The 13,576-nt window shown below is 39.0% G+C and overlaps 1 pseudogene; it reads right to left on the bottom strand.

Moving 5' to 3' along the window:
- LOC123084723 (ubiquitin-activating enzyme E1 3-like) overlaps window positions 1–12,774 on the bottom strand; it is a 44,444-nt pseudogene extending 31,670 nt beyond the window's left edge.
- Window positions 12,775–13,576: the final 802 nt, after the last annotated feature.

Raw genomic sequence — 13,576 nt, 5'->3', positions numbered from 1 at the left:
GGGTTGATCATCCTGCAGATGAATTAGTGCAGCTTACGAACTCATATACTTCATCAGTGAAGAATATGATATCAATTTCATCAGATCAATTTCGTCAAGCAATAGAATAGATAACAAAGTATGAGGACGTGAGAAATGAGAATTCATTTCTTCATGATTAGCTTGCGTCCTTTCAAGCATATTCAGGTCTCCAGCAAATTCTTCATACGATTAAGTTCGTCTGGAGACCTGACCCTGCATAAGAGTTTAGTTCTTTTTCTTCACCACCCACATCTGAAGGGGTGGCAAAGAGTTCATCATTCTGCGAGCTCCATAAGAGAAAGGTGGCATAGATGCCAATCCACCTTGTTTCACATAAGAGGGGTTAGGGTAAGCATAAGAGTAAGCAGAGAAATTCTTCGAGGATTTATGAACATAATGATTTGAAGAATAATGCACATATCCATAATCCTTAGATGTTCCCTGCAAAACAGAAGGGTTAGCACGATGATGTTCATATGAGGACTTTGATCCTTTTGAGGAATTTGATCCATATGAAGAGTTTGATCTGGGGTTCCTATTCTTCACAGGTGTTGTCATGATGACTGATACATCTCCAACATATCTATAATTTTTGATTTATCCATGCTATATTATATACTATTTTAGATGTTTATCGGGCTTTATTATACACTTTTAAATTATTTTTGGGACTAACATATTAACCGGAGGCCCAGCCCAAATTGCTGTTTTTTGCCTATTTCAGTGTTTCACAGAAAAGGAATATCAAACGGAGTCCAAACGGAATGAAACCTTCGGAAACGTGATTTTCTCAGCAAACATGATCCAGGAGACTTGGAGTCCATGTAAAGCAATCAACGAGGAAGGCACGAGGCAGGGGGGCGCGCCTACCCCCCAGGCACGCCCTCCACCCTCATGGGCCCCTCGTTGCTCCACCGACGTACTTCTTCCTCCTATATATACCCATATACCCTGTAAACACCACACACGGATCCAAAACCCTAATTCCACCACCGCAGCCTTCTGTACCTGTGAGATCCCATCTTGGGGCCTTTTCCGGAGCTCCGCCGGAGGGGGCATTGATCATGGAGGGCTTCTACATCAACACCATAGCCTCTCCGATGATGTGTGAGTAGTTTATTTCAGACCTTCAGGTCCATAGTTATTAGCTAGATGTCTTCTTCTCTCTCTTTGGATCTCAATACAAAGTTCTCCTCGATTCTCTTGGAGATCTATTCGATGTAATCTTCTTTTGCGGTGTGTTTGTCGAGATCCGATGAATTGTGGGTTTATGATCAAGTTTATCTATGAACAATATTTAAATCTTTTCTAAATTCTTTTATGTATGATTGGTTACCTTTGCAAGTCTCTTGGAATTATCAGTTTGGTTTGGCCTACTAGATTGATCTTTCTTGCAATGGGAGAAGTGCTTAGCTTTGGGTTCAATCTTGAGGTGCTCGATCCGAGTGACAGAAAGGGAAATGACACGTATTGTATTGTTGGCATCGAGGATAAAAAGACGGGGTTTATATCATATTGCATGAGTTTATCCCTCTACATCATGTCATCTTACTTAAAGCATTACTCTGTTCTCATGAACTTAATACTCTAGATGCATGCTGGATAGCGGTCGATGTGAGGAGTAATAGTAGTAGATGCAGGCAGGAGTCGGTCTACTTGTCGCGGACGTGATGCCTATATACATGATCATACCTAGATATTCTCATAACTATGCTCAATTCTATCAATTGCTCGACAGTAATTTGTTTACCCACCATAATACTTATGCTCTCGAGAGAAGCCACTAGTGAAACCTATGGCCCCTGGGTCTATCTTCTATCATAATAATCTTGCAACACTTAGTTATTTCTATTGCCGTTTATTTTACTTTGCATCTTTAATTTCTCTTTATCATAAAAATACCAAAAATATTATCTTATCATATCTATTAGATCTCACTCTCGTAAGTGACTATGAAGGGATTGACAACCCCTTTATCGCGTTGGTTGCGAGGTTCTTATTTGTTTGTGTAGGTGCGTGGGACTTTAGCATGATCTCCTACTAGATTGATACCTTGGTTCTCAAAAACTGAGAGAAATACTTACGCTACTTTACTGCATCACCCTTTCCTCTTCAAGGGAAAACCAACGCAATGGTCAAGAGGTAGCAAGAAGGATTTCTAGCACTGTTGCCGGGGAGATTTGCGCCAAGTCAAGTCAAGATTTGACTCCGGACAAGGAGTCATTTCTGGCGCCGTTGCAAGTCAAGACATACCAAGTACCCATCACAAACTCTTATCCCTCGCATTACATTATTTGCCATTTGCCTCTCATTTTCCTCTTCCCCACTTCACCCTTGCCGTTTTATTCACCCTCTCTTTCCCTTCTGCTCCTCTTTCCCAATTTGGCTCTTTTTTGCTTGCTTCTTGTTTGCTTGTGTTTTGGATTGCTTGCTTGTCACGATGTCTCAAGATAATACTAAATTGTGTGACTTTACCAATACCAACAATAATTATTTTCCTAGCACTCTGATTGCTCCTCTTACCGATGCTGAATCTTGTGAAACTAATGCTGCTTTGTTGAATCTTGTCATGAAAGAAAATTCGCCGGCCTTCCTAGTGAAGATGCCGCTACCCATCTAAATAGCTTTGTTGATTTATGTGATATGCAAAAGAAGAAAGATGTGGACAATGATATTGTTAAATTGAAGCTATTTCCTTTTTTCGCTTAGAGATCGTGCTAAAGCTTGGTTTTCGTCTTTGCCTAAAAATAGTATTGATTCATGGAATAAGTGCAAAGATGCTTTTATATCTAAGTATTTTCCTCCCGCTAATATCATCTCTCTTAGAAACTATATTATGAATTTTACGAAACTTGATCATGAACATGTTGCACAAGCTTGGGAGAGGATGAAATTAATGATACGTAATTGCCCTACACATGGTTTGAATCTTTGGATGATTATACAAAAAATTAATGCCGGATTGAATTTTGCTTCTAGAAACCTTTTAGATTTGGCCGCGGAAGGCACTTTTATGGAAATCACTTTAGGAGAAGCTACTAAACTCCTAGATAATATTATGGTTAATTATTCTCAATGGCACACCGAAAGATCTACTAATAAAAAAGTGCATGCGATAGAAGAAATTAATGTTTTGAGTGGAAAGATGGATGAACTTATGAAATTGTTTGCTAATAAGAGTGCTCCTACTGATCCTAATGATATGCCTTTGTCTACTTTGATTGAGAATAATAATGAATCTATGGATGTGAATTTTGTTGGTAGGAATAATTTTGGTAATAACGCGTATAGAGGTAATTTTAATCCTAGGCCGTTTCCTAGTAATTCCTCTAATAATTATGGTAATTCATACAACAATTCTTATGGAAATTATAATAAGATGCCCTCTGATTTTGAATCTAATATTAAAGAATTTATTACTTCGCAAAAGAATTTCAATGCTTTGATTGAAGAAAAATTGCTTAAGATTGATGAATTGGCTAGGAACATTGATAGAATTTCTCTTGATGTTGATTCTTTGAAACTTAGATCTATTCCACCTAAGCATGATATCAATGAGTCTCTCAAAGCCATGATAATTTCCATTGATGAGTTCAAAGAAAGAACCGCTAGGATGTGATCTAAGAAAGATTGCTTTGTGAAAGCATGTTCTTCTAGTTTTCATGATAATAAAGATGAAGATCTTAAAGTTATTGATGTGTCCCCTATTATATCTTTGGTTTGCAATATGAATCTTGATAATGATGGGACTGAAGATGAGCCACCTTTACCTAGAAGGCATTCCAAAAATTCGGAGTTTTTAGATCTTGATGCTAAAATTGATAAAAGTGGGATTGAAGAAGTTAAAACTTTAGATATCCATGTACACACTTTCTTGGATTTCAAGGAATTTAATCATGATAATTGCTCTTTGATATACTATATTTCCTTGTTGCAATCCATGCTAAATTCTCCTGATGATTATAGTCAAAATAAAGCTTTTACTAAACATATCGTTGATGCTTTGATGCAATCTTATGAAGAAAAACTTGAGTTGGAAGTTTCTATTCCTAGAAAACTTTATGATGAGTGGGAACCTACAATAAAAATTAAAATTAAAGATCATGAATGTTATGCTTTGTGTGATTTGGGTGCTAGTGTTTCCACAATTCCAAAAACTTTATGTGATTTGTTAGGTTTCTGCGATTTTGATGATTGTTCTTTAAACTTGCACCTTGCGGATTCCACTATTAAGAAACCTATGGGAAGAATTAATGATGTTCTTATTGTTGCAAATAGGAATTATGTGCCCGTAGATTTCAATGTTCTTGATATAGATTGCAATCCTTCATGTCCCATTATTCTTGGTAGACCTTTCCTTAGAACGATTGGTGCAATTATTGATATGAAGGAAGGGAATATTAAATTCCAATTTACATTAAGGAAAGGAAGGGAACACTTTCCTAGAAATAAAATTAAATTACCATATGAATCTTTTATGAGAGCCACTTATGGATTGCATACCAGAGATGGCAATACCTAGATCTATCCTTGCTTTCATGCCTAGCTAGGGCGTTAAACGATAGCGCTTGTTGGGAGGCAACCCAATTTTATTTTTATTACTTGCTTTTTATCCTGTTTAGTAATAAATAATTTATCTAGCCTCTGTTTTGGTTGTGTTTTTTGTTTTTAATTATTGTTTGTGCCAAGTAGAACCGTTGGGAAGACTTGGGGAAAGTCTTTTTAATCTTGTTGTAAAAAAACAGAAACTTTAGCGCTCACGAGAATCGCTGCCATTTTTATTTGGAAAGTGATATTTAGTTAATTATTTTTGCAGATGATTAATATATAAATTCCTCACGTCCATAAATTTATTTTAGAATTTTTTGGGTTCCAGAGTTTGCGTTAGCTACACTTTACTACAGACTGTTCTGTTTTTGACAGATTCTGTTTTCCGTGTGTTGTTTGCTTATTTTGATGAATCTATGGCTAGTAAAATAGTTTATAAACCATAGAGAAGTTGGAATACAGTAGGTTTAACACCAATATAATTCAATAATTAATGAGTTCATTATAGTACCTTGAAGTGGTGTTTTGTTTTCTTTCGCTAACGGAGCTCATGAGATTTTCTATTTTGAGTTTTGTGTTGTGAAGTTTTCAAGTTTTGGGTAGAGATTCGATGAATTATGGAACAAGGAGTGGAAAGAGCCTAAGCTTGGGGATTCCCATGGCACCCCAAGATAATATAAGGACACCAAAAAGCAAAGCTTGGGGATGCCCCGGAAGGTATCCCCTCTTTCGTCTTCGTCTATCGGTAACTTTACTTGGAGCTATATTTTTATTCACCACATGATATGTGTTTTTCTTGGAGCGTATTGTATGATTTGAGTCTTTGATTTTTAGTTTACCACAATCATCCTTACTGTACACACCTTTTGAGAGAGACACACATGATTCGGAATTTATTAGAATACTTTATGTGCTTCACTTATATCTTTTGAGCTATATAGTTTTTGCTATAGTGCTTCACTTATATATTTTAGAGCACGGTGGTGGATTTGTTTTATAGAAACTATTGTTCTCTCATGCTTCACTTATATTATTTTTAGAGTCCTTTAGAACAACATGGCAATTGCTTTTAGGATTAATAAAAATTATCTTATGAGTGTGTTGAATACTATGAGAAGTTTGATACTTGATAATTGTTTTGAGATATGGAGATGGTGATATTAGAGTCATGCTAGTTGAGTAGTTGTGAATTTGAGAAATACTTGTGTTGAAGTTTGTGATTCCCATAGCATGCACGTATGGTGATCCGTTATGTGATGAAGTTGGAGCATGATGTATTTATTGATTGTCTTCCTTATGAGTGGCGGTCGGGGACAAGCGATGGTCTTTTCCTACTAATATATCCCCATAGGAGCATGCGCGTAATACTTTGTTTTGATAACTAATAGATTTTTGCAACAAGTATATGAGTTCTCTATGACTAATGTTGAGTCCATGGATCATACACACTCTGACCCTTCCACCGTTGCTAGCCTCTCTAATACCGCACAACTTTCGCCAGTATCATACACCCACCATATACCTTCCTGAAAACAACCACCATACCTACCTATCATGGCATTTCCATAGCCATTCCGAGATATATTGCCATACAAATTTCCACCGTTCTATTATTATGACACGCTTCATCATTGTCATATTGCTTGCATGATCATGTAGTTGACATCGTATTTGTGGCAAAGCCACCGTTCATAATTCTTTCATACATGTCACCATGAATCATTGCACATCCCGGTACACCACCGGAGGCATTCACATAGAGTCATATTTTGTTCTAAGTATCGGGTTGTAATTCTTGAGTTGTAAAGTAAATAAAAGTGCGATGATCATCATTATTAGAGCATTGTCCCAAGTGAGGAAAGGATGATGGAGACTGTGATTCCCCCACAAGTTGGGATGAGACTCCGGACGAAAAAATAGGCCATAAAAAAGAGAAAAGGCCCAAATAAAAAAATGAGAGAAAAATAGAGAAGGGACAATCATACTATCCTTTTCCCACACTTGTGCTTCAAAGTAGCACCATGATCTTCATGATAGAGAGTCTCCTATGTTATCACTTTCATATATTAGTGGGAATTTTTCATTATAGAACTTGGCTTGTATATTCCAATGATGGGCTTCCTCAAAATGCCCTAGGTCTTCATGAGCAAGCAAGTTGGATGCACACCCACTTAGTTTCTTTTGTTGAGCTTTCATATACTTATTGCTCTAGTGCATCCGTTGCATGGCAATCCCTACTCACTCACATTGATATCTATTGATGGGCATCTCCATAGCCCGTTGATACGCCTAGTTGATGTGAGACTATCTTCTCCCTTTTGTATTCTCCACAACCACCATTCTATTCCACATATAGTGCTATGTCCATGGCTCACACTCATGTATTGCGTGAAGATTGAAAAAGTTTGAGAACACCAAAAGTATGAAACAATTGCTTGGCTTGTCATCGGGGTTGTGCATGATTTAAATATTTTGTGTGGTGAAGATAGAGCATAGCCAGACTATATGATTTTGTAGGGATAACTTTCTTTGGCCATGTTATTTTGAGAAGACATAATTTCTTAGTTAGTATGCTTGAAGTATTATTATTTTTATGTCAATATTAAACTTTTGTATTGAATCTTTCGGATCTGAATATTCATACCACAAATAAGATAATTACATTGGAAATTATGCCAAGTAGCATTCCACATCAAAAATTCTTCTTTTATCATTTACCTGCTCGAGGACGATCAGGAATTAAGCTTGGGGATGCTTGATACGTCTCCAACGTATCTATAATTTTTGATTGCTCCATGCTATATTATATACTGTTTTAGATGTTTATTGGGCTTTATTATACACTTCTATATTATTTTTGGGACTAACCTATTAACCGGAGGCCTAGCCCATATTGCTGTTTTTTTTGCCTATTTTAGTGTTTCGAAGAAAAGGAATATCATATGGAGTCCAAACGGAATGAAACCTTTGAGAACGTGATTTTCTGAACAAACGTGATCCAGAGGACTTGGAGTGGACGTCAAGGAATCAACGAGGAGGCCACGAGGCAGGGGGGCGTGCCTACCCCCTTGGGCGCGCCCTCCACCCTCGTGGGCCCCTCGTTGCTCCACCGACGTACTTCTTCCTCATATATATACCCATATACCCAGGAAACACCAAAAACGGAGCCAAAACCCTAATTCCACCGCTACAACCTTCTGTACCCGTGAGATCCCATCTTGGGACCTTTTTCGGAGCTCCGCCGGAGGGGGCATTGATCACAGAGGGCTTCTACATCAACACCATAGCCTCTCCGATGATGTGTGAGTAGTTTATTTCAGACCTTTGGGTCCATATTTATTAGCTAGATGGCTTCTTCTCTCTCTTTGGATCTCAATACAAAGTTCTCCTCGATTCACTTGGAGATCTATTCGATGTAATCTTCTTTTGCGGTGTGTTTGTCGAGATTCGATGAATTGTGGGTTTATGATCAAGTTTATCTATGAACAATATTTGAATCTCCTCTGAATTCTTTTATGTACGATTGGTTATCTTTGCAAGTCTCCTCAAATTATCAGTTTGGTTTGGCCTACTAGATTGATCTTTCTTGCAATGGGAGAAGTGCTTAGCTTGGGGTTCAATCTTGCGGTGCTCGATCCCAATGATAGAAAGGGAAACGACACGTATTGTATTGTTGCCATCGAGGATAAAAATATGGGGTTTATATCATATTGCATGACTTTATCCCTCTACATCATGTCATCTTACTTAAAGCATTACTCTGTTCTTATGAACTTAATACTCTAGATGCATGCTGGATAGTGGTGGATGTGTGGATTAATAGTAGTAGATGCAGGCAGGAGTCGGTCTACTTGTCGCGGACGTGATGCCTATATACATGATCATACCTTGATATTCTCATAACTATGCTCAATTCTATCAATTGCTCGATAGTAATTCGTTTACCCACCGTAATACTTATGCTCTCGAGAGATGTCACTAGTGAAACCTATGGCCCCCGGGTCTATCTTCTATCATATTAATCTTCCAACACTTAGTTATTTCTATTGTCGTTTATTTTACTTTGCATCTTTGGTTTCTATTTATCATAAAAATACCAAAAATATTATCTTATCATATCTATCAGATCTCACTCTCGTAAGTGACTGTGAAAGGATTAACAAGCCCTTTATCGCATTGGTTGCGAGGTTCTTATTTGTTTGTGTAGGTGCATGGGACTTGAGCATGATCTCCTACTGGATTGATACCTTGGTTCTCAAAAACTGAGGGAAATACTTACGCTACTTACTGCATCACCCTTTCCTCTTCAAGGGAAAACCAACGCAGTGCTCAAGAGGTAGCAATGGCATTCACCTGAAGACTTTCAAGGCACCTTTTGGGAACCCAGATTTTCTTCATAGGAGAACTGTTCCTGCAGTTAGTGCCAACATATCTAGCAAATAATTTACCATTCTAATTTTTGAATAGTTTATAGTTGGATTCAATTGACTCATCAGGAGAATATGAAGATTCACATGTAAATCTAGATAAAGTAGACGGATCCATTAAAGGTCCCTTTGCAGCAATCCATGAGGTTTTGGGATACTGCTCAGGTTTTCAGTAGGTTCCATCAGCATCTATTTTCCTCTCAAAGGCAATACCCTCTTTCCTAGGGTTCCTATTGAGGATCTGCTTTGTAAGCACATCACAAAGAGCCTGATGCCCTTTGAGGCTTTTTACATGCCTGTCATATACAATTCCTTCAGCCCTACATCATCAGTGATACTAGCAATGTCCTCAGTTGAGGAATTAGTGATAGTAGAGACAATTGAAGAGTTTGCAGCAATGGAAGCATTTGAGCATTCAGGTGAAGAATTAGCAGATTCACGTTCAATGCACTTCAAACATGGAGGAATAAATTCTTCCTGAGTAGTGCTGGTTTGTTGAGCAAGTAATGAATCACGCTCCTTCTGAAGATCTTCATAACTCACTCTTAACTTCTCAAGATCTTGCTTTCTTTGAAGAAATTCATAAGAAAGCTTCTCATTATCAGAGTGTTACGATGACCTTGAAGATTGTCAAACTTGGATAGAAGTCTCTGAAGATTTTTAGTCAAAATTTTAGTGTGATCCATTTCATCACCCAACATATCATCGCTTTTGTCTAGCATATTTTGAACCTTTTCAAGAGCCTTTTGTTGTTTCACAACAATCTTAGCAAGTTTAGAATAACTAGGCTTGAGATTTTCATCAGATTCATCCTCACTTGATTCAGAGAAGGGATATTTGAGTACCTTTGCACCTTTTGCCATGAAGCAATAGGTGGGAGCGTAGTCATCATCACCGTCGTCAATGGTGTTGGAGAGGTCCTTTTCCTCAGATTTAAAGATGGACTTGCTGACGAACGCGGTAGCGAGGGCTAGGCTCGCCACACCAGAGTCCGACTCCTCAGATTCCTCCTCTTCCTCATTTTCCTCAGATTCAGCTTCAGAGTCCATTTCCTTGCCAATGAATGCCCGAGCCTTCTTGGAGCCGCTCTTCTTGTGAGATGAAGACCTTGAAGGTTTTGATGAAGAGGACTTTGAAGATTTCTTCTTCTTCTTTGAACCATCAGAACTGTAGTCCTTGTACTTCTTCTTCTTTGATTCCTTTTCCCACTGAGGACAATCTTGAATGTAGTGACCGGTTTTCTTGCATTTATGTCAAAGTCTCTTCTTGTAATTATGGAATGAGGAATCTGATCTTAAGTCACTAGTTAGTCTTGAGGATTTTCCAAAACGACCACGTCTTGAGAACTTCTGGAATTTCCTCACGAGCATTGCTAGCTCCTGGCTCAGTTCTTCAGGGTCACCAAGGCTGCTACCAGAATCTTCACCTTCAGATTCAGACACTGCCTTGGCCTTCAGAGCTCGTGATCTGCCATAGCTTGGTCCATAGAGATCTCTCTTCTCAGCAAGATGGAACTCATGAGTGTTTAGCCTCTCGAGGATATCAGCGGGATCAAGTGACTTATAGTCTCCATGTTCTTGTATCATCAATGTCAAAGTATCAAATGAGGAATCAAGCGATCTCAGTAATTTCTTCACCACCTCATGGTCGGTGATGTCAGTGGCACCAAGTGCTTGAAGCTCATTTGAGATGTCAGTGAGTCGATTGAAGGTTTGTAGAACATTTTCATTGTCGAGTCTTTTGAAGCGGTTGAAGAGATTGGAAAGAATGTCAACTCGAGAGTCAAGCTGTGTTGAGACTCCTTCATTGACCTTAGACAACATGTACCAGATAAGCTTTGCTGTTTCCAAAGCACTCACTCTGCCATACTGCCCTTTGCTCAGATTGCCACATATGATGTTCTTCACTTGAGAGTCGAGTTGCTTGAATCTCTTCACATCAGCAGCATTGATGGTAGGAGTGACAGAGGGAACGCCATTTTCCACAACGTACCAGAGATCGTTGTCAATTGCCTCAAGATGCATGCGCATCTTATTCTTTCAGTAGGGGTAGTCCATCCCATCGAAGGTAGGACACCCGTCAGAAACCTTGATCTTACCTGCGGTCGACATAACTAAAACTCCAGGCGGTTAAACCAAAATCACACAAAACAAGGGAGTACCTTGCTTTGATACCAATTAAAAGTGTGTTAAGTCGACGAGGGGGGGTGAATAGGCGATATTTATGAATTCTTCACTGAGGAATTTCAGGGTGAGGAAATTCCTGAGCGAAGAACTACTTGCAGCGGAATAAGTACTCAGAAGTAAGCATAATAGAATATAAGCATGGTCTTCATGATGAAATGAAAACAAGCACAAATTACAAAAAGCGTAAACATAGGATAAACAGAATGAAGACAAACAGACTAAATAAATTGAACTGAGGAAATATAGAAAGTCTTCAGTCAAAGTCTTCAAACAGATATGAACAAGCACACAACACAGAAATGAGGAAATGAAAGGGTTGAGGAAATGGAACTAGTTAGCTCGGTGAAGACAATGATTTGGTAGACCAGTTCCAACTGTTGTGACAGTTGTACGTCTGGTTAGGGCGGCTAGGTATTCAAACCTGAGGACACATAGTCCCGGACACCCAGTCCTGAACACGTAGTCCAGAACACTCAGTCCTCGCCGTATTCCCCTTGAGCTAAGGTCACACAGACCTCGCCTAATCACTCGTGGTAAGTCTTCAGGTGACTTCTGAACCTTCACAAACTCGGTCACTCGACGATCCACAATTTCCTCTTGGATGCTCTAGACCATGACACCTAACCGTTTGGAAGATGCACAGTCTTCAAAGGTGACAAGCGTCGGATCCACACAGGATCAATCTCTTTAGTGATGCTCAATCACTTTGGGTTTGAAGGTGTTTGGGTTTGGGTTTTCCTCACTTGATGATTTTTGCTCAAAGTCCTCGGAGGATGGGATGCTCTCAAATGACAAGTGTCAGTTTCTCTCAGAGTAGCCAACCAGCTAGTGGTTGTAGGGGGCGGCTATGTATAGCCTAGGGAGCAGCCCTACATGATAAGACATAAATGCCCTTCAATGATATGACCGTTAGGTGGAAGGATATTTTGGGACAGCTGGCGCGTAGCACAGCAACTGTCGGAAATTTGACTAACAAATTCCTCAGGGCTATCATGTTTCTCTCTTGTAGGCAATCCGCACTGGCGAATTCCTAACTCCTCAGTCAGAAAAAATTCCTCATAGACCAGAAGAGATTCGTCTCTGTCACTGAAGAAATTGACTGAACTATATGAGATTTCCAATGGCTTCACTCGAAGGGATTGGTAGGTGTAGGATTTTGAGTTGAGCATCACTTGGAAATTTTTCCTTAGTATTTCCTCGACCCCCTTTAATAGTACGGTGTTTCCTATGACTCAAGAAAGAGAAAATGAAACTACGAAAACAAAAGTCTTCACACTTCATGTTCCTCGAATGAATACCAAGTCTTCAGGATCACACCAATTTCTTCACTTTCAAATTCTTCAGAAAGTCTTCAGAAATCCAAAGTCTTCAGCTGAAGAACTTCATTTTTAGGGGTCGACTTCCTCTGTAAATATCAAACTCCTCATAGACTTATAGACCTGTGTACACTCACAAATGCATCAGTCCCTTAACCTATAAGTCTTCAATACCCCAAAATCACTAAGGGGCACTAGATGCACTTATAGCTTGTCAACCTCTTGCATACCATAGTTCCTCACATGCATATTAGCAAGACCAGCAATCAAGTCCATGTGGAGACATGTATCATCATCCTACAAAAGAAAAATGTCATGTAACCAGAATTAGTGAAGAAAGAGGATCAGCTATAAATATTTGATTATTTTTCTCCTTTTATAGTGGTTTGTCAGAATATATTTTGAGAACTGAAATTAACAAATTCCCATAAGCTAGAATTGCATTCCTTATGCTTCATACCAGAAACAAGGAAGTTATTAAGAATATATAACAAAGTCAACAACAACTATTTGAAACAGGCAATCACAGATGAAAACATCTTTATGGTGCCAGCACATAAAACAGAAGCACTCGATGTCTCTTTCAAATAGTCTGCTCCCCGCCAGCACCCATGCTATCCTGCTACTACACATGCCTTTTTCTCTCTTTGACACACATGTCACACCATTCCCCCTTCCCTTACACTAGGTTTACATCATTAGTGGTCTTTCTACTCCACATACACACACTACCTCTCACACACAAACACGCGCACAAACACACAGACATGCACAAACACCCATCTAGCTATTTGGATCCTTCTTTTAAGACACACACACTTGCATATTCTATACAACTCTAGATATGTATATATCCCCCCTCTCTAGCTGAGATGCACACCAAAATTCTCCATCTCTCCAAATCACACATCTCTCCCCATGTTCGCATGTCTATCTCACACACTCATTCTCTGGCTATGTCTATGTGAATCCACGTTACACAACACAAAGCCCCATGTACATGCCTCTCTCTATCCTCCACACACATAGACACAAAGAATCTCTTATCATTGCATCAGTCTCTAGACATATCACACAT

This window comes from Triticum aestivum, chromosome 1A (assembly GCF_018294505.1).
Source record: "Triticum aestivum cultivar Chinese Spring chromosome 1A, IWGSC CS RefSeq v2.1, whole genome shotgun sequence".
Taxonomy (NCBI): domain Eukaryota; kingdom Viridiplantae; phylum Streptophyta; class Magnoliopsida; order Poales; family Poaceae; genus Triticum; species Triticum aestivum.
This window is presented reverse-complemented; position numbering and strand designations above follow the sequence as displayed.